At 38.8% G+C, this 20,857-nt stretch overlaps 1 long non-coding RNA gene across 1 annotated transcript in view; it reads left to right on the top strand.

The window, feature by feature from the left end:
- The first annotated feature begins 3,703 nt into the window (after nucleotides 1-3,703).
- Nucleotides 3,704-20,857, top strand: part of LOC141419228 (uncharacterized) — a 47,654-nt gene continuing 30,500 nt past the window's right edge. The window contains exon 1 of the long non-coding RNA XR_012443927.1: nucleotides 3,704-3,748. This is a non-coding gene — a long non-coding RNA (uncharacterized lncRNA). The remainder of the gene's footprint in view (nucleotides 3,749-20,857) is intronic.

The raw sequence follows: 20,857 nt of genomic DNA, 5'->3' as shown, positions 1-20,857 counted from the left end.
AAAATTACAGTGCTCAGACTTTGAGCACAAGGGAATTTTTTGAAGTATGGGTTGCAATGCATACAGAAAGAACCAAAAAATGGACTTGAAACTTAACAAGCATGGTGATATACTAATTTGAGTTATAAACAAAGAAAATCATTTGGGGCTAATATAGTGCCTACATATTCTTTTGCCATCACCTTTCTCAAATAAATGTACACACCCAGCAAAGTGCATGGTTTCAGTCTCATTTTATTTTTTAATTTGCAACTTATTCATTTTCAGCTGGCTAAAAGGAGCTCAAAAATTATATATTATAAACATCCAGGAAAAAGTGTTCAGACTACCCCAAGCATATGAGAATAATACATTCCCAACTACTTTAAAGAATAACTGAAGCAAATGTACTAGAACTAGACTTCCTCCTTTTTCATAATAGGATGGACTAAATTACCCATTGTATGGGAACCACACATAAAAGCCTTTCCCCACATAAGTGATAGATCAAAGGAAGGAAAGATGAGTGGTCCACAGGCATGGACCACACCTCCTGAATTCTGAGACCATGATCCAGCAGTCTGCATTTTAACTATGTCTCCTTGACATGAAACACTATTCATGTGTTTCCCACTGAGGAAAGTCAGATAGGCTCAGCTACAAAGATTTTCTTCTATTCACCACCCCTCCTCTTTTCCATTCCATCAGAAGGATGACAGTTCTCTGACGCAGGCTCAGGTGAATCTAATTTAAAATCTGGACTCCATGAGTCCCTCCCATCTGAGCTTGCAAGGAGGGCATCTGTCAGCATCCTTGTGTGGGTCCATGGCATATTTACGGTTTCAATGATGGCTTGCTCATTCCCAGGACAGCTGCAGGTGCCCCCTCTCCCCTCCCCCACACCTGCATGGAAACCCAAGTATGTGTTCTGACTTCCATTGACAGATGAAAGCAAGCCAAATCCTTCTGTCATCCCATGGCCCTTCTCTTCCAGAGTACTGAGGGGCCATCAATGTGTCAGATAATCATCTTGCAGTTGTGCTACACATTTGTCAATATCCTAAAGGGGTCAGTTATTCATTTTCTCATCCATTTAACAGACATTTTCCAAGAGTCTCCTTTGGGCCAGTTACTCACCCAGTCATTGACACACAACCATAAGCATGCCACCCAATGTCTGACCTCAGGGAGCTCACTTCTCTCACACCTTCCACATGAGTAGCTCCTTGACCTATTAGCCATCTTCTGTTCCTATTAATTCCATAGAAGTGGATGGGAAATGACAGGTAGGCCTCTGCTGAGGATTCCTATTACGGAGGTATTCAAGGCCTAAAAGAAAGAGAGAAACCCCTGTAGGTTTTATACCACCCATGTTAGGGGAACATACAGCAGAACCAGCAAGGCCAGTGAACCAGGAGTCAGGAATGCTATTGGGCACATTTCTCATTGGACACTTCTTCATTATGGCTCTTTGTGTATCAGCACTGCCCACAGCTCTGTGCACAGAGAGACAAGCCAGCATTGCAGCTCAAGCTTTCCAGGGGCTGAAAGTCTAGATAGGGTTGTAGTGAGCAGGAGAGTATATAACTAGCAAATCCATAAATGAGGTCTTTGCAGCTGATAATAATAAATGTTAAAATAATGAGGATAGAAAAGAAAGTCTAGAAGTTTAGCCCAGCCATTTGTGCTTCTAGCCTCAATTTCCACACCTGTAAAATGAGCATAGTTCTATGGCATCTTCAAGGTCTCTTCCCATGCCAAGAATTCCTGGCCCAGTCTGTGCCATCTGTCTAAATCTACCACCCATCTACCTTTTTCCTGCCTCTTAGAACATTTCAATCTGTCCATGTGTCTTGACCATTCATGCCCAGTCAGAAATATACAAGTAATCACTCACCTTTTAGGAACCTAACAGTTCCAAAGAGTTTCACAGACACACTCCACTTTAATCATATCATCTTTTCCACCAATGGGGACCAAGGCAGACAATGTTCTTTCTCTTTTGCAGATAAAAACATCAGAGGCTCAGAGATGTGTAATAACTGAATAAACATCTGAGAAGAAATGAACAATCAAGCTGAATTTAAAACCAAGCTTTCTACTTCCAATGGACTTGTATTAACATTGATCAGGAAAGAAGTGAAGGAGGAAAAAAGAAAGAGAGAGAGAAAGGACGGGAGATAGAGATAGAGATGAGAGAGAAAGAAGAAAGAAAGAAAGAAACAGACAATGTGGTTGTAATGAAATGGTATGAACAGTGACATCCATCAATACAGCTGAATTTGTGTCAAGCACAGCAAAGACTAAGAATCCCAGAAACTGCCATATAGCCTAGCACCCCAGTGGGAAGGACTAGACTATTCCCCCTGTATCAACAACATCAAGACTCTTAGCCTCTGTTAGCTTCACAGTCCATGGAATCCTAATGCAGCTTGGGTTTTTGAGCCTACAAGTGCCTCATGCACAAGCATAGTTTAGAGGCACAAAGACACTGTTTGCCAGCAAGTATAAAAAACCTCTGAGCAACATCCCATGGACCAGAAATAAAAACAGATGTGAAATCCAACCCTCCTGTCCAGCTGCTTCCACTGATACCAGGCACCCATCCCCAGGGACCACTTTCCTGAAGTGAGTTCTGAACAAGCACATCCATGTGCAGAGTCAAGGGCAAAGAGCCCTCAGTGAGCCTGGATTTCTCCACATCAGGGTTTTCCCTCCCACACAGAATATATCCAAGCTGAAGTAATCAGGGAATCTTTTTATCCCTACACCCATTTCATAGGTGTACAATTATCCCAAGTTCTTCCATGTTATTCACGAAACAACAGATGCTTCACATTGAATCCTAATTACCTTATTAGATAATGAGAAAAAGAATGTGTATTAATCAAAATCAATTAAGAGTTGTCTTAATCATGCAGCTAATGTTTGACATCCAACTTAAGGCACAGTTGTTTGATCCCACTCGAATCAATTTTACTTCTGTACCTTTTACATATGCACTGGACAGGATAGATTGATGTTGTTATAGCATATCTTCAACATGGTCTTCTTCAATGCATTCTCACACCCACCATGGGAGTTTCCACCTACTCCCTGCATTTTACAAAGGAGACACTTTGCTTCTTTCCCCAGAGTTTCACATCTGTGCTAACTGCTGAAGTGAAGGACAAGTCTGTCTGCCTGCAAAGACCTCACCCCTCGAAGTTGTCCCCATGAAAGTAATCTGCTTTGTGCTTAGCTCACTTGTGGCAAAGCAGAAAGTGATTTATGTACAAGCATTTGAAAAGCACTGATAACCAGGCTGGCTCTCACCCCACTGAAAATCATTCTTCTACTAGGTTATGAATTTGAATGAAAGCTTGAATACTTTGAATTGTGGTTTTTTATTTGCCTTTTATTCGAAAGAGCTAGGTTCTTGTCAGGTCACTCTGAACCCTAACTAATAAGGCAGGAGCCAAATGCAGGGTTTCAGAGAGAATGCCAGAACAGAAAGGTAGTTCCAAGAGAAATTAGGTCTGGAAGTACGACAGCTCATAACCAGCTAGTGTCCCAATGAGCCACACTTCTTGAGCCTGGTGCTTCTGTGGCATTCTCTTGCACACTGAATCTGGGCTGGACATGTGATCACTAATAAGCTGAACAGTGGACAAAGGTGACCTCAGGTCAGTTCTGGTCTCATAAAACCTAGTAGCTTCTGCTTTCTCTCTTGGATTGATTGCTTTGAAGAGCTGCAGTGAGTTGAATGTTGTCCCCTTCATCCCAAAAGGTATGTCCATGTCCTGAGTCCCTAAATGTGTGAATGTGATTTCAATTGTGAAAAGGGTTCTTTCAGGGGAAATTTAGTTAAGAATCTTGTAATGAGGTCACCTGGAATTATCCAAGTAAACCTTTAATCTCATGACAGTGTCCTCATAGAGAAAGGTGCAGAAAGCTTTGAGGAACAGGGAAGGAACTCACAGACCACATGGAGACTGGCAGAGATTGGAGTGATAGAAGAACGAGCCAAGGAACACCTGAAGCCACCAGAAGCTAGAAGGAGTTTTTGCAGAATTCTTCCCTAGACTCTTTGGAGAAAGCATGTCCCTGCCAACACCTGATTCCATCTTCTGGCCTCCACAACTATGAGAATACATTTCTGTTATTTAAGCCACACTGTTTGGGGTTATTTGTTGTGGCAGCCTAAGGAAAGTAATCTAGAAACCCTGTGATCGGAGGCTAAATGTGTGCCTGTCCTATCTGGGAGAGAAAAAGACTTAAACTGTATGTTAGCAATGCCTAAAGGTTTATATTTTCCTCTAAAATTACCCAAAATACAAAAGAGTATTTCTCTGGAGGAATGTTAATACTGAAGTCTCTGCATTTGGATTAAGCAAAGATGAAATGGTAACTGCATACTCTTACATGATTAGATCTCAGGCACTTGTGCTTGGGTGAACCCTCTCTTGACAACCAGGAAATGGATGCTACATTATGTGCTGGAGAACAGTCACACAGTGAAATGTCAGTTTTGTTTACCCATTTGTGGATAATATAAATAATATACAATCATAGTTCCTTCACTGTAAAGGTTTTTAATTAATCCCCACCAGTTTCCCAGCTGTGGAGGAGATTCCAAATGGGATTTAAACACCATGTAAGACACAGTCCCTCTTCCAAGGAAGAAGTACATGTTGGTTACATCCCAAAAGCCATTTCAGGGTTCAAGCTGCCTGGAGTTGGGTCTTCAGGACAGAAGGAGGGACTCATGTTGGATCCTAAGTACTGCATTGTAGGTAAGGGAGTCAAAGGAAAAGCTGGAATAAGGAGTGGTTTCCAAGTGAGAATCCTGACAAACTTCAAGAACCTAGTGGCCCAGCATGTTCTCAGAAGAGGAAGGAGCTCACCCCAGTCACACCAGGCACTGCATAGGGGAGGAACAAGTATCTCCTTATGTGGCATTGACTGAGGAATGATGATAAGACAGAAGCAGAAGTCTATGGAGAGCAATTTACAAGGCTAACTGGTAGGAAGGGAAGGAAAATTAATTAAGGAAGAACAGTTTTAATGGCCAGTTCTCTGGTGGAAACTGGAAAAGGAAGCAATGGAAGTGACATACTTTGAAAGAAGCAGAGTGGCTAGGATGTACAGCAGGTGGGGTATAGTAAATGCATTTTTCACTTAAGATAGTTTAGTTATGGTGGTTTGTTTGATGTAATCCTATTGTAAGTCAAGGGGTGTCTGCATTTGTGTGCATAAGTATGATTGAATATATGTGCATACATTTATATCTTAGTGATTCTATTTTTCTAGTTTAGCCCTGACTCTAAGGACACTTTGATAGAATATTGAACGTTAATAATCATAAAAATGATAAATAATAGTAAAAATAATAGCAGGCATTTATTGAATACTTTGTATTTTTCAGTGCTATGCAAGTTATTTTTATACACCTTACTAATCCTTGCAGTAAGCCTAGAATTAGCTATAGTTACCTCCAGTTTTCAGCAGGAGGTCATCTTAGTAACTTATAAATATAGAATGAGTCAAAGCTGTTTCTGCCTACTAGGGTGATTGACCACTAACACATTCTGCCTCTATCATGTAGGGAGAGAGTGAAATCCCCACCTACTTCAGTATCTAGTGGGAGAATCTTGGCACCATGAGCATGGAAGGGGATAGTTAGGCATTTGATAAATGATGGGAAAGAAAGCATGGAGGGGAAGGTAATTTGGCACATACTGAAGTTGAAATAATGAGAAATTTAAAAGTTGGATGCTCATGTTCCCGTTAGAAATTATACATTTATTTCAATTCATAAGGTTTGATTGATTTTGGACTTGTATATTGGGGCTCTAGTCTTAGGATCAAATCTGACTGTGGGTGGAAATCACAAAGAAAATTGCAAATGATGTGAGTTGGGGTGGGGAGAAATCTATCACTTCTCTGATGGAAAAGAAGAGAAGTCTTCCTGAGACAATGAAGATCTCTAAGTAGCTTGCAGGAAAACAAGCTCAGTGCTAGATGAAGACTTTTATGCCTGAGGGAACAACATTTCCAAGGTCCTAGAAGGACTAGAGGCAGCACATCCAGTCCGTAAACTCTGGGTAACCTGGAAGAAACCAGACACCAGACAGGATGCGGGAGCTGAGAGCTCATGATGGCCAGGTGATATGGCTTATAAAGACAGAGGCCAAGAGGCCAGACCATGGGAAATGAAATGGGCTAGTGACAGGTCAAGGAGCAGGAGGAATAGTAAAAGTTGAGTGATTTCTTGTGTGATTAAGGGTTTATTTGGTGTTATCTGGAGTTACAGGGAAATATAATATGGGAGCCCCATGTACTACACATAGACATATGCCTACCCCAGTCTTACAGAAGAAAGCAGCTCCTAACAGGTTGTATATAGGGATTATTATTTTAACCTCTTGATTCCACCCTTCCAAAAAATGAAAGGCCCTCATTTACAATTACTTCTGAAACACATGGCAATTTGAGGAACTGTGTTTCCTAAATTTTCTCACAGAGGGGTATCAATAACGGATAGGTGTCCCCACCTTGATATAGCAAACACTCATTTACCACTAAAATGCTCTCAGATAACACAAATCTTTATAAAATCATCTGAGACCTAAAAAATTTTCACACTCCGATTCTGCTTTTTACATAAGCACAGTCATTTTTTTTTTATTGTTGTGCTAGGTGGGGGTACATGGTAGCATTTACAAAAGTTCTTACAATATTTCAAATATATCATACATGAATTCACACCCTCCCGTAGTCATTTATTTCCAATAATCACATACACACAAACATGCTTGCTCCAAAATTAGCCACGTTTTAGAATGTGTTTGAATTAGTAATTTCATTAATGTGAGAAAGATATTTGGTTTTAAAAATAGATAAATGTGAGAGAATGAACTCATGCAGGAAGCAGATGAATCTTAGCCACATATTCAAAGTTCAGTAAGATTGCCTATAATTTTCTTCCTGCCCACTGAAAATGGGTGAACCTATAATTGTTTAATCAACTGGAAATGTTTCTGTGTTCTCAGATTTTTTAACAAACCTAGTGAAAATAGAAGCTTTGACTCTGATACTTAAAAAATTTAGCTATACATTTTCTAAGATCATTATATAAGGTTTTGTACCATTCATGCTGGAATTTACTTAATATTCTGGCCAACATTTCTAAATAGACACAGATTTTTTAATAATAACCTTTTGTTCTTATAAATTCACTTATGCATATAGATAATTTTAGGAGACTGGGGGAATATCTCCCCATTATCTTCCAAAAGCAAAATTTGAAAGTATGAGTTTCATGGATTTAGAAAAAATCCAGGACCCAGCAAATTTTTTTTTTATTTTAGTTCTGGGTGGGGGTACATTGTGGCATTTACAAAGTTCTTACAATGTTTCAAATAGATCATACTTGAATTCACCCCCTCCATTGTTCTCCTAGAGAACCAACATATTTTTGTAGCCAACACAACAACAACAAAAACTTGAATAAAGAAACCTAAGACACTAATAAATTCCCAATGGAATAGAAGCAAGTATCCTCTACTTCCTTGCATTCAAAGGATGGCCTCAAGGCTGAGCAAAGAAAACAAAACTGATACTTAAAAAAAATCTGAGTGCTTCTAACTCATTTGGGAGCAGGTGTTGAGGCGGTCAAATGGAACTTTAGGGTCACCAGGAAGGAATGTCAGAGCTGAGTTATTAAGTTTAAGCAGAAAATATGGCCTGAAAGTTAAGCTTCGAATGAATTAAGGATGTGCTGAGGAATGAGTGAAATATTTTCTCTTCAGTCACGGGGTTAGCAGGTTGGGATCCGGCATCTGGGGCTTATTACATGTGCTTTAGGTGACAGGTGGCTTTAGGAAATGGAGCCCTCACAGAGCTTTTAAAATATTTTCCTGGGAAGGGTAAATAATTCGATGCCTTGCTGGTTCCCTTCTGTAGGCTGTTTGAAATACAAAAACACATCTTGAGCTACATCAAAGTAGTTTCATGTGCAGGCAGAGGCAGACATCCTCCACTCTGACACTTGGCCGCAACAATTTCACTTCCGGCATTTTGAAATCCATACTGGGCTCCATAGTACAGACCAGTTACCAAACCCTACTGTTATATTTATAAAACGAATATTTATCAGTAGTATTTTTAATGCCTGATTTTCATAAGCCTGGGATCTTTTATTGACCAATTAGTTCCTCCAGGTAGCCACAGATGTTGAGCCAGAGAAAATAATCTCAGCTTTGGCACAAAAAAATAACATGAATCATTGCAACTTTTACAAATAAAAGACTTATTCAGTTGAGTACTGGCCAAGTCAACAGCTATTTTGCTGAGATCAAAGATGAAGAATGATTGATTTACTCTTAAGTATTTCCCTCACCTTTATCTTCACTTTTTGGCTGTTTTGCTTTTGCTGATTTTTGTTTGTTGTTGTTTTTTGTTTGTTTGTTTTTGCTTTTCCTTGACTTTTGCCCCAAACTATGTTTAGTCTTATGTTATGGACCAGCTAGAGGTCTCCTTTGCCCTGTAGGATGCATCTCAATCAAAAAGAGCTACATGAAGTTTTCATGATGATTAATCAATTGAAAAACAAATGTGAGCTGGGCACACAGTGGCTCACACCTGTAATCCTAGCCTCTTGAGAAGTTAAAATCAAGAGTATTGTAGTTCAAGGCCAGCCCCAGCAAAAAGAAGTTCATCCCTTTCCAACCAATACCTGGGTGTGGTGGCATGTGTTTGTCATCCCAGCTTGGTGGGAAGTTTAAACATAGGAGGGTCACAGTCCAGGCATGCTTTGGCAAAAAACAAGACCCTATCTACCAAATAACCAGAGCAAAAAGGGCTGGAGGCATGGCTGAAGCAGTAGAGTACCTGCCTTGCAAGCATGAAGTACTGCCAAAGAAAATAAGAAAGAGAGCAAAGTAAGTTGTTTTGTTTCTGCAGTTCTGAAATAGGATCATTATTCTGTGTTTGCAAGTTACACCAGATAGGTTAATTGCCCTTAACACTTATTCTTGCTTTTTTAGTAACATCTACAATGCATTCTAAATTTCCAAAAGTTTTTAAATTACATCTTGACAAACTGACATGAATTTCATTCAGTTTTTAACTCCACTGCAGGAATTTTCCTGTTTTGTAAAGAAATGCATGGTTTTTCATTTCATGTCTACCAGGAGCTTCATGATGGAGCAGTTCATGATGGAGCAGGTTCATTTGTTTTGTATATGTGTGCTCATAACTTTTCTTAAAATTGTGTGATTCTTAAGGAAAGTTTTCTTCTTTTTTGCTCCCTGTTACTTGCATGCAATTCTGGGATGTGGACTGGGTGTTTTAATAAACATTGATGAAAGTCTGAGATGATAAAACATCTCAAGGTCTTAGGGGTCAACTAAAACAGAAAATTTCAAACTCAGGACATATCACATCAAAATCACCTGGGATAGTTTTAAAGTGTATATTGCTGTGTCATGTTACCAGAGAGTGTAATTTAGTAGGTGTGTCAGTCCATTTTACATCACTACAACAAATTCCAGAGATAATCAGTTTATAAAGAGTAAAGGTTTGGGCTAGGTGGGAGGCTGAATTGAAGTAAGGAGGATTCAGGGTCAACCTAGGCCAAAAATTTAGTGAGATTGAATCTCAAAGAAGAAACCAGGCATGGTGGCTCACACCACGGAATCAGGAGGCTGAAGCAGAACTACAATCCGAACCAGCCCCAGACAAAAGAGAGAGCCTATTTGAAGAGTAAACTAAAGAAAAAATGGGGGCTCAAGTGGTAGAGTGTTTACAAGACCCTGAGATCAAACCCAAGTACAACTCAAAACAGAGAGAGAGAAAGGTTTATTTTAGCTCACAGTTTTGGAGGTTTCAGTTTATGGTTAGTTGGCTTCATTGCTTTTGGGCTTGTCATGAAGGCATACATCATGGTGGGAGTGTGTGCTTGAACAAAATTGCTCCCCTTATAGCCAGATCACAAAGGAGAGGCAAAGGAACAAACCCAAGTTCCACCATCCGCTTAGAAGGCTCACCCCAATGTCTCTCAGGAGGTCCCACCATTTCCCAATACCACCATGGACTGAGGACCAAATCTTTAACACATGATCTTTTAGGGAACACTTATCTGAACCACAGCAATAAGTCTTATTTGGGGCCCAGGAATCCCAATGTTTTAATTTTCCAGATAACTTTGATTTGCAGTCATGTTTAGGCACATCTCCAACTGACATAAGAATTGATCTTATTTCATTTTCATAAGGTAAAACCATCCAAGTATCCTCAAAGCAGATTGTTGAAATCTTAGAGGTAAATGTGAATTCAGAAACTATAGCATTAATTCCCCTTATTTTGCACCTAGTGAGGAAAAATTAAGTATATTTTTCAAGTCATTGAGCTGATTGAAAGGAAAGCTTTGAACATAAATTCAATCTCATGACTAGAAATTCTAAGCTCCACCTATCACTTCTGCATGGATTCTGATTCACCAGCCAGAGATTCTAGAATTGCTATAAATGGTACCATCTTCTGAAGCCTGTTATCAAGATCCTCACTGCCTGTAAATTCACGGATCTTCCCAAACAATATCCTTGCTTTCTAAATTTGTTGCTTTATGACTTTGTGATTCTATGTCATATTCTCAGGGACAAAGATTATCTCTGGGACTAGGTAAATCGAAAACATGATAAAATATGCACAGCCAAATACATATTTAAACAAATGTAAAATAATGTTCATTAAAAGTACTTCGTCAACAGCAGAAATCTGTGTTCATATAATTTAAGGAATAATAAATAGCATAGATGAAGAAATGCTTATCAAATTAGGAAGTTCAGAGAATTCCATAAGCAATGTAAAAGAACCCCAGGGAGAGGTTCTTATTCTTCATAAAAAACTTGCAGAGTTTGTAATTTGTGTTTTTTACTTGTATCTTTTTTATCCCTTCTTTTCTGCCCTAGTTTTCACCAAAATTCATTAAACAAAACACATTTGCAGTGAGGTTACCTTGAGTAGTTCTCTTCTACATTAGCAAACCTACATTTCTTCCCACAATAATCCAGGTAGACTTCAGAGTAATTTTTTTCAATACTTTTAAAAATAGAATTTATTTTTAGAGCAGTTTTAGGCTTTCAGCAGAATTGAGAGAAAGGTACAGAGAGTTCCCTTGTCGTGACCCACATGCACAGCCTCTGCTGTTATCAACACACCTGCAGCAGAGTGACACAATTGGTGAATCTACAGGAAGATAGCATTTTTACCCAACGTCCATAGTTTACATTAAGGTTCACTCTTGGTCTTGTAAATTCTACTGGTTTTAACAAATGTATGATACAGAATAGTTTTACAGCTGCAACCATCCCCTGTGTCATGCCTGTACACTCCTTTCATACCTCTAACCTCTGCCAATGTTAATATTTATTGTTCTCATAATCTTGGCTCTTCAAGATATTATATAGCCAAAATCATATAGTGTGTAGCCTTTTCAGATTGACTTGTTTCACTTAGTAATATGCATTTAGGTTTCCTTCATGTCTTTTCCTGGCTTGATAGGTCATTTCTTTTTAGCCTGAATAATATCTGTCCTGATGTAACACAGCTTATTTATCTATTCACCTCTGCAAGGACATCTTGATTGCTTCCAAGATGTTGGATGCTTTTGCCAATAATGAACAAAGTTACTATAAACACCCATATGCAGACTCTTGAGTGAACATAATTTCCAACTACTTTGGGCAAGTACCAAGAATTATGATTGCTAAATCATGTGGTAAGAGTATGTTTAGTCTTACAAGACATCATCAAGCTGTTTTCTATAGTGGCTATGCCATTTTTATTCCCTCCACTGAAGATGTTGCTACTGTCCCTGTCTTTGACCATTCTAGTAGTCAGTTGGTGGCATTGCACTGTTGTTTTAATTTGCATTTCCTTTCTGACATACGATGTGGAATATATTTTCATATGCTCACTTACCATCCTCAAATCTTTTTGGTAAAGGATATGCTCAGGTATTTCAGCTCATTTTATTGAATGAGCTGAATTATTATTATTCAATTTTATTGAATTTTAAGAGTCCTTTATATGTTTTAGATAATAAACCTTTATCAGATACACCTTCTGCAAATATTTTCATTCAATCTGTGTCTTGTCTTTTGCAGAGAAAAAAGTTTTATTTTTAATGAAGTCCAGTGTACCAGTTCTTTCTTTCATGAATTGGGACTTTAGTGTGGTATCTAAAGGTTGTTGCCAAACCCAAGGTTGTCTGGTTCTTACTTCCCAAGTGATCTTTGAGAAATTTTACACTTTTGAATTTTACACTTTTGCATTTTAGGTCTATGAACCATTTTAAGTTAACTTTTTGGAGAGTGGAAAGTCTGTGTGAAGACCCACTTTTTTGTGTGAGTCTTTTATTAAGATTATCTTTTACCCATTGATTGCCTTTACTTCTTTGCCAAAGATCAGTTGATCATATTTATGTGGCCTATTTCTGGGCTATCTATTCTGCTAATCTATTTTTTCACCAGTACCATGCTGTGTTATTTACAGTAGCTTTGTAATAATCCTTAAAATCAGTTAATATTATCCCTTTAACTTTGCTGTTTTCCTTCTATATTGTGATAGCGATTTTAAGTCTTTTGCCACTTCATACAAAATGCAAGACCCACTTGTTGATATCCACAAAGTAACTTGGAGGAATTTCAATTAGGATTACATTGAGTCTATAGAACAAGTTGGGAAGAACTGACATCTTGATAATATTGAATCTCCCTATCTGTGAACATGGAACATGTCTCTCTCCCCATCTATTTAGGTCTTCCTTTTATTTCTTTCATCACAGTTCTGTAATTTTCCTCATAAAAATTATGTACATGTTTTGTTAAATTTATATCTATTTCATTCTTTGAAATTTTGTAATATATATACTTGCAAATTTCACTTGTGCTTTGCTGGTGCATAGGAAAGTGATTGCCTTTTTATGGTAACCTTGTCTTCTGAAACCTTACTATATATACATTTTTTTCTTTTTCCTTAAGGTGAAAAGAATTTGGTAGAATTCCCCAGTGCACCTACATGGCCTACAACTTGTTATTTGGGAAAGTTGTTAATCAGGTAGTCAACTTCTTTAACAGACATAGGCTAGTTGAGATTATTTCTTCTAGTATGAATTTTGGCACATAGTGCCTGTCCAAAATAAAGAATTAATCAATTTCATCTAAGTTACAAATTTGTGAGCATATATATCCTAATCATCCTTTTAATGCCCATAAGATCTGTACTTATCTCTCTTATTTCATTTCTGATGTTAGTAATTTGCATGTTTTTCTCTTTCTTATTAGTCTTGCTAGAAACATCAAGTTTCATAACCTTCTTAATAATTCACTTTTGACTTGTTTGAATTTCTGTGTTTTTTTCCTGTTTGAATTACATTAATTTATGCTCCAATTTCTATTATTTCTTTTCTTTATGCTTACTTTGTACTTAATTTGCAGTTCTATTTCCATAGTCTTAGGGTGGTACCTTAGATTATCAATTTTAGGTCTTCCTTCTTTTCAAAGTATTCACTCAATGGCATAAATTTCCCTCTTAGCACTGCTTTTGCTACATCCCACAAGGTTTAATAGATTGTGCCTTCATTTTCATTTAATTCAAAATGTTTTAGTTTTTCATACGTTTCTTCTTTGACACATCTATTAGTATTAGGATAGCCATGTGGAAACAGTATGGAGGTCAAAAAAATCAAAACAGGCCTTGAGGTGATGAAGCTCAGTGGTAGGTTGCTTGTTTAGTTTGTGCAAGGCCATTGGTTTAATCCTCAGCAGTGCAAAAAAATAAAATAAAATAGAACTACCACATGAGCCAGCTATCCCACTTCTGAGTATATATTCAGAGGAAATGAAGTGAGTAAATCAAAAGCACATCTACACTCTGGTATCCATTACAGCATTATTCACAATAGCCAAGATATGGAATCAACCTAACCATTCAACAGTGGATGAATACATAAAGAAAATGTGGAGGTATGTAGAGTTGAATAATATTCAGTCCCATACAAAAGGATATCCTGACATTTGCAGCTGCATAGATAAACCTACAGAATTTATAGCAAGTGAAATAAGTAAGACACAGAAATAAATACTGCATACTATTTCTTAGATATATAATCTAGAAAAGATGAACTTAAAGAATCAGTGAGTATAATGATGATTTCCTAGGACTAGAGGTTGAGACTCACAGAAGCCCAAAACTTTGAGGCAGAAAAGGCTTATTCTATATAGAGTGGTGTGGTTCAAGAGCGTGACCTGGTCACCCCTGGTCCTGTCCTCACCATACACACCTTCATTCCTACAGAGACCGTTCAGGTGACACTCTGCCTCCCCCACATTCCAGTCCCCTGGGGCACGGCCAGCAGTTCGGTTCCTTCCCACCTCTCTGGTCAGTATCCTGTTCAAATATCAGTCACAGATCCCCAAAAACTATACCCCTAGGACATGGGGAAGGATTGGGTAGTTTTCTAATATCTGTATTTTTAATGTCATTATGTAAAGTAAAATCTAAGGGGAACATTTACAGCAATTCTAATAAAAACATTGTTTTTCCAAGAAAACTTAAGCACCTCCTTTGTTCAGAAGCACAAAACTAAATAAGATAGTGCCCTAGAAGTAATCAATTCATTCATCTATAGCACTAGAAGTAGAAACGAAAGAGTCCACAGAAAATATTCCTTTAGGCCACTCACCTAAGCCTAGCTTTCTCCTTTGTCTCACAGCTCAAAAAAAAAAAAAGCACCTTTATCATGATTCACTTATTTCATTATAGCCTGAGCTCATGGTTCTCAGAGAAATAGGCATAGAGATGACCTGACACAAACTAGAATTCTGGAATATAGCATTTGCTTGCAGTGAATCACTCCTTTTTAAATGGAGAAAATAAAAGTTCAAAGAGTATTTGAAAGGGCAAATCAGACTATTCATTCTGTCTGGGTTTTAAATTAGCACTGTCCTCAGGTCTTGAAGCTTCATGATCAAATCCCCTCCTAGTTAGTACTTTTTAGTAGAGGATTTTACCATCTTGCTGTCTATTTTATCATCACAAGTTTTTATTTCACCTTGAGTGACTTCAGAAACCATGAGAATGACAGTTCCATAGATTGTATTGACCACCCACTGACCTTATCAATTCCAAACCCACAACCTGGACTCCATGGTATTCATACCCAAGAACTTGCCATTACTCCAAAGACATATTCTACCTTCTGGTCACGATTCTGTCTCTACCAGATTCTTCTCTTGCTGTTTGAACCAAAGCATCCTCCCTGGCTTTCACTATCTGGCCAAGTTTAGCTGCCATTCCTCCTTAACCGTGTTGGAAGCCCAGGATGATGGTAGGAGTTGGCCCTGAACAGCTGTCTCCATGTCTTGTTCTTTCTTCTTCTATAATGAGCCAGCCCAACCACAAGCTCTATGAGTACTTGAAGAATTCTCTTCACTGATTCTGTTGTGGGCAATGAAACACTACATAACAAAAGTCTCACAGGCCATGCTGATCAGGTCAATGCACAGTCATGAACTCTAGCCCAAACTGGACTATCTTCTCACTCTTAGCAGATGAGCACGTTCTTTAATTCTAGATTATTCCCCTGTCAGCTGAGTTACACGTTCTTCCCTCCAAAAGATGTCCCCTATTTACGGCAAACACTTCTATTTTATTCTCTTATATTCAATTTCTACTTCATTTTCTTAGACCTGCCTGATGCATCATTTTCTTCTCATCACTTGACACCAGGTCTTCTCAAGCTAGTGTCACCCAGTATTTTCTGTCTCAAATTTATTCAGTGAAGAATCATTCTATGAATTTCCTTTCCTGAAAATTTGCTTTTCAAATTCTTCAAGTTTTGACATTGACTTTCTAATTGCCAAATAGATGTCTTCTTGTTTTAGTTCTCATCTCACCAGACATCTGTTACACTTGACACTATTGATCACTCCATCATTGTTTTATTTTAGTAACATGAATTTTTTTTTCATTTAACTCTTAGTCTTCAACCAAGGATGATCCCAGATGCTAAGGATAGAATAGCAAGCTACACAGGAGAATGTCTCTGCTTTCTTGGAGTTTGTAGTTTATTAGTCCTTATTTCCTGTATGTAGCAGGTATTCGACTAACATTCATGCTTCTCTTTCTGAGTGCTTTCTAAATGTTGATTTCCTTATGGATCTATCCAGAAAATATTTCTGTTCTTGCTGTATTTTTTATTAGATGAACTTACTCTCATTATTTCAATTACGACTAATAATAGTTAGCGTTGATTAACTGTTTATAATGAATCTGGTACTTCTCAAAGCCCAGCACATATTGAATCATTTAGTTATCAATAAGGCAGACACTATTTGTTCTGGGTACTATTTGTGATGGCCAGAGGATACTCCTCTCTGAACTTTGCTATTGGTTGAGAGATGCTAGCTGTTGGGATCTGAAATCCACCACAGCCTCTCACCAGGGCCACATCTTTAATTCTGCAGGGATAGGTCTGAAACTAGCTGAAAAAGCTCTCTTACAGGTGGCTTCAGTTTGAGGACTTCCCAACAGCTTCATGGAACTTTACTTAGAGCTGCTCAGTTCTACTCAAACTTCCCTGTTCACTTTCCTCTATCCTTCACTAGGAAAGGACATGCATTAACTTCTGATGCTTCTCCCAGTTTCTCCTAGCTTTCTCTCCACTTTCTCTTTCACATAGTTTTTCCAATAAATATGCTCCATATTTAATCCCCTCTTGGTATCTGCTTTTCAGAAGACTCAGACTGATAGATATACTATTGCTGTGTAACAAATTACCTCAAAAATTGGTTTGTTCCTGCTCCGTGACGTATAGAACCTCACTGGGGAAGACTGGGCAACTAAGAATAACTCAATAGCTGGGGACTAAAGTCACCTAGAAGCATCTCTCCAAACATCTGTGGCAATTGATGTTGGCTGCTGGTTGGAACCTGAGCCAGGTTTATCAATCCAGCATCTACACTTGCTTATGTAGCTTGGGCTTCCTCACAGCATGGCAGCCTCATGGTGGTTGGACTTTCTATATGGTGGTTCAGGGCTCCAAAGGTGAGTCTTCCTGCAGAGAAGACAAATTATGCATATTGCTTTTGTCATACCCTTTAAAGTCACATTGTGTCACTGTTGCCATTCTCCATAGGTTGAAGCTGTCACCGATCTGCCCAGATTCAAGGACAATGAGGAAAAATCCTGACTTTCCAACGAGAAAATGATGCTAGAGAGTTATTGAGCCTTTTAAACCACCACACTATCTTCATTCCAATATTCCAGAAAAGGAAACTGAAGCACAAATGTGTTAACCAGTCAGGACCAAATAATCTAAACCCAGAGCTAGCATTTATAACTTCAGAATGTCACTGCTTCTCTCCCATTTAAATCTGTTGTGCACTCTGATTTTTTTTGCCCTCAGATTCAACTTTTCTCATTCACCTTTTATCCTACATAATTCCCTTCTAAGCATATGATTCCACCTAACCCATTCACTCAAACCAAGAACCTTGGGGAATTCTTTGAGTCTCCCTCTCATCTTCACCTATAAATCAGCACAATTCTAGCAAGTCTCCAACTTCCATTCATCATGTGGACACATAACTCACTACCCCTCGTTCTGTGCTTCCCCTCTTCCAAGTCTTCTAGAAAACCAGGAGGCAAATTGTCCCCATGCAATGGTCAGGGTACCCCTTTAAAGGACAGGTATTATTTACTGGTGGTCAGCCTACAGACTTAGTCATTGTCTTTACTCCTCATTGCCAAATGACAGAACTAGAAACATTGGGCCCCTCCATCAAAATTGGTCATTCCTTAGCAAGATCTCTCTTGCCATACCCCTAGAATAAGAAAGTTTTGTCCCTAACCTCTTGTGTTCTTTCAGCTATGCACAGAAAGTCACCCGAGGATGTCTCTGCATATGAGATAAGTGTTAAACTGTGGTGTCACCTGAAGCCAGTCTTTCTTCCTGTTTTGTAAAAGTCAAGATACTCTTTTTCAGTCTTCTAATCACAAAGTTTTTATTTCTCTTCCTTTCACACGCAGTAGGTCCTGCACTCCTCTGATAAGGACACTAAACTCAAGAGCACAAAAAAGTTTCCTTGTCCTCTTTAGAAAGAGAAAACCCTTATACCTTCCTAATGACATGATGAGTCTCCAACCCAGGGCCTCTAGTTTCTTAACTGTTGAAGTAAATAATGAAAACAAACACAGCCAATGTCATTATAAGGCTCCCTGCTCTATCTACTAATTTTTCTTTCTAAACATTTCCCAAATTGTTCTTACCAGCTTAAGCCAGGTGTTTATCATTTCTCTCCTGGACTTTGTAAAACAGCCCTATACAAAAGGTCTTAGGGCTCTATGCAGTGTCCTGGAACCTCAAACCTAGGGCCCTGGAGAAAATAATGCAGGCAGCTCACAGCCCTCATGGTACTTAAACATTTCTCTGCTTCATGGAGTAGATCCCTTCCTCAGATTACATGATTCAATCAAGAAAGAAAAAAAGATTCTGCAGCCCCCCTTCCCCACACCACCCCACCAAAAGAATACAGAAAACTCTATTCTGAAACAAAATTTGGCCAGCACCCATGATAAGCCATTGCTTATAACCTGTAGTGGTTCCCCACAGGCTCAGAATGAAGCCCAGTCTCTTTATGTTACAGACCCCACATGGATATATAGTACTCTGTATCTTCTTATACCTTGTCCTCACAACACTAAAATCCTTGGATACTCCCAGGCAGATTCTGCATTGTGTCACACCCCTGGGTTTTTGTTCATCCTCTCCTGTCTGCACAGAACTCTCCACCCCACTCCACCACCATTAAAGATTTTACAATGAATTTAAGCATTATCTCCACCAGAAAGTCCCAAGCCCTACCTCTCACAAACCTCTTTAGAACCCATTATCTGTGCTCAAAACCATGCTGTGAATCACAATCCCTGTTTTCTAACTACAGAAGTATCAGCCTGTCTTGCTCTGTACTGAAAGCCTGTCTACTGACAGCTTGAGTTTAACCTAACTTTATATTTGTGGACATTGGCAGATGTACACACTCAGAATGCATGTGCTGGATGCATGCATAAAGATGGAGAAATATGAGTGAGAATGCAGTCTTTGGCTGAGCAGGAAGGACTTTTTTTTTTTATCAAGTTGTGGATTATCCTGTTCTAGACATTACTATGTCTCTTGGACTATTGTACTGTCTCAGAACCCAGAGTTCTCTCACTCTTACCCCTACAAAATATGATGTAACCCCATGTGTTTCAAAAGGCACCTGAACTGCTTCAGGGTCACTGTACATCGATCACCCCAATAGTTGCAAAGAAGAAATGCAAATAGAGTTTTCTGGATGACAAAATGCTCCACAAACAAATCCATGCTGAATTATATGCAGAAAGATACCAAGAAACTGGAGACATGAAGAAAACTCTGTACTAAACAATGACCATGACCTGAGGAGTTATATATCAGAGAAATTTTCTGCAATTGCTGCACTGGATCACATGAATCCCAGTTTGCCACTGAAAAGCTGGAAAGTAAATCCAAATAAACACCCCACTATATGGGGCATCTGAATGTTCAGTTAGCATTCCAGAACATACTCAGAGAGTATTAAAGATCCTGGCATTGTTGTGTCAATACGAGGAAGGAACTCCTATCACAGTCAGCCTCTTTCATTATCCAGCCCTGTGTAAAACCCTCCATGAGGTGGTAGAAAATATTCTTGGCCTCCCTATGCATCAGAGTCTATTGTCAGCCAAGAGTCATCTAGTGTTTCTCTGGTTTCTGTTAAAAATTTCTTTTCCTACAGCTACTGTCCTTTTTCTTCAGTGACATCTCATTTCACCTGTGATATATAAATTTTCACTATAAAATTTACTAATTTTTAAAATATTTTTATTTAAAATATAAATTTTATTGGCAAGCCTGCACATAACTGCATTGGGCCCATAGAATGGGTTTTGACCCATGTATTGTCTTCAGGAAGTATGCAAACACTGTGAGCGACATGCACAGCCCAGCAATGCAGCCCCACTGCCAGCCCAGACAGCCTTATCCCAGCATCTGTTGTGACAAAGAGAATCCACCTGCAGATAATGGGCTATTTGGACATGGATAATAGGTATTCAGCAGTATATTTAAAAACCAAGTCAAATGCAGTACTAGTAAAACTGTACATCTAACTGCTTAAATAAAGAGATCGAGCCTTTCAGGATTATTGAACTTAAATTTAAAATGGGGAGAAAAGGCTGTACATTCTGTGTGTGTGTGTGTGTGTGTGTGTGTGCATCTGCCTCTCACTGGCGTTTGAAAACTCCAGTTTTGTTATGTTCAGACACAGACACAGAAGCCATGTGAACAACATTCTTCATGGAGGTTTGGTTTCCTTTGTAAATACAAGTGAAATTGGTATTTAAGGGGCTATTCAAAATTGCCATCTCCCCCTCTGCCTGAACGTGGGTAATCTAGTTTTCTTTTTTCAGAATGTGTTGCAATTTGTAGACACATCTCCCAGGACTGTCTTGTATGTCAGCATCAGTGACAATGAGTTCTGAAGCACAGTCACACCCCCACACACGTGTGGGGTCCCAATCACCCACAACTCATAGATCCATTTGCCCCATGTCTTGCTGCTGATGGGTAATATATTCATTTGCTTACGGCTAAAAAAAATAGTGAGAAACCGCTGGTGCATATTGATGGTATCCTCAAGGAATGTAATTGGAGACGTGATGTGCAGTTCCTGCACATGCTAGGGGACCACAGGCTTCTGTCGTGCTTCTTCATTCTGCAGTCAACTGGAAACAATGAACCCCCAAACTGTCAGGGAATTGAGCCATT

Source organism: Castor canadensis, chromosome 19 (genome assembly GCF_047511655.1).
Source record: "Castor canadensis chromosome 19, mCasCan1.hap1v2, whole genome shotgun sequence".
Lineage (NCBI taxonomy): Eukaryota > Metazoa > Chordata > Mammalia > Rodentia > Castoridae > Castor > Castor canadensis.
This window is presented reverse-complemented; position numbering and strand designations above follow the sequence as displayed.